The sequence below is a fragment of the Palaemon carinicauda genome, chromosome 1 (assembly GCF_036898095.1).
Source record: "Palaemon carinicauda isolate YSFRI2023 chromosome 1, ASM3689809v2, whole genome shotgun sequence".
NCBI lineage: Eukaryota > Metazoa > Arthropoda > Malacostraca > Decapoda > Palaemonidae > Palaemon > Palaemon carinicauda.
In genome coordinates, this window is record NC_090725.1 from 57,194,930 (window position 1) to 57,196,446 (window position 1,517).

The following is a 1,517-nucleotide window of genomic DNA, read 5'->3' on the forward strand; positions in this document are numbered from 1 at the left end:
TCTGTATTATGTTAGGGCTGACATTTACACACATTATTGATGATAAACCTGAAAATTCTTGATCTAGCCATGATGAAACGTAATTTGGAAACAATTGTCATGAGACCAAAGCGTATAGTCAGTGTCAATTTGAAATTAAATTACAAGTTTATAAATTTGCTATCATTGATTATGAAAACAAAAATGGGATAGATCTACTTAGATAAACAGTTGAATGAATAAATCGAAGGGAAAATTTTTCGTTACTGTTTATTTGGTGAAATAAAAGTGTAAAGTAACTCTCATATGATTACCAGAATAACGATATTTTTCATGTCATGTATCTTTTATATATTTTTCTTATCTATAGATATTTTTTCTACTTTTAATGGTTATTACTGAGCTCCATTCTGATGATTACATTTTAACATGATAGCAAAAATATTTCTAGAGAAACCTCAGGTATGTGCAAATGCAGATCTTTTCTACGATTTGAATACTAATTATTTTGGTAACAATTTCTATGCTCATTATCATGTTCATTAAGTTTCTGAGCAAAAACTAGTTCCACGAAAGTTAATTTTGATGATGATTACAGCCTCTTAATGGAATAAAGATTGCATCGAAGGAAGCGGTTGCAACAAAGGCACGGTAAAAAGGTCATAAAAAGAGCTCCGGGGAGGAGCTCGCTTGGCTTCAGGTGTCATTGGTCTACGCTTAGAGTGGTGGTAGCGGTTAGCGAAGCAGTTAAAAAGATGGTAATTAGCAGTACATCAGTGGGCCACCCTTGAGAGGTACACCTTGCTTAACCTTTTCCCCTGGCTATATGACTACTGCCCCATCTCCCTCACCAACACCCCTACCCTCCCTATAGGTATTTCAAGGTGGTACCACTTGCCAAAGAACCTTCGGGTGCTACTTACCCCAAAACACAACACGGAGGAATTTGCTCCTGTGTTTTCCATTTGTCATGACATGGGTTTAAGACCTGCCTTCGGAGACTGTATCTCCACAACGCATTTACTTAATTTCCTTCTTTTACATAAAAGGAAATTAGAACACGCCATGTCTTCAAACGACCTCCTCGCTGAAGTTTACCTTGGGGGAAAGCGTGCTTGTTTAATTCTTGGAGGTTTTCAGATGTGAGAATTATTGAAACAGGGTACACGGGTGTAACTATTAAACTACGTGACGTCGTAGTCAAATATAAAATCAAATAAACATTAGCTTTAGAATTTGAAATGTGATCCGTAGATATAATTTCTATCTACATCCACACAAGTTGATATAAGATAATTATTTCAAAATTCCGTGTTTTGAAAATTTATATAGTGTGTTTCATATTGCTGTTACTTTATTAACTGATTTTATATTTATAAGCCTTAAAATTTAGCATACCTGTCTTGTATTGTTAGATATGTATTTGTTATGCATGTAAATAAGCGAAGAAATATTCTATCTGTAGGTCTACTCCTATATTTGTCATTAAGTTATTAATGACAAGATGAAAGAATGTATAAAAATTAATATGGATAGGC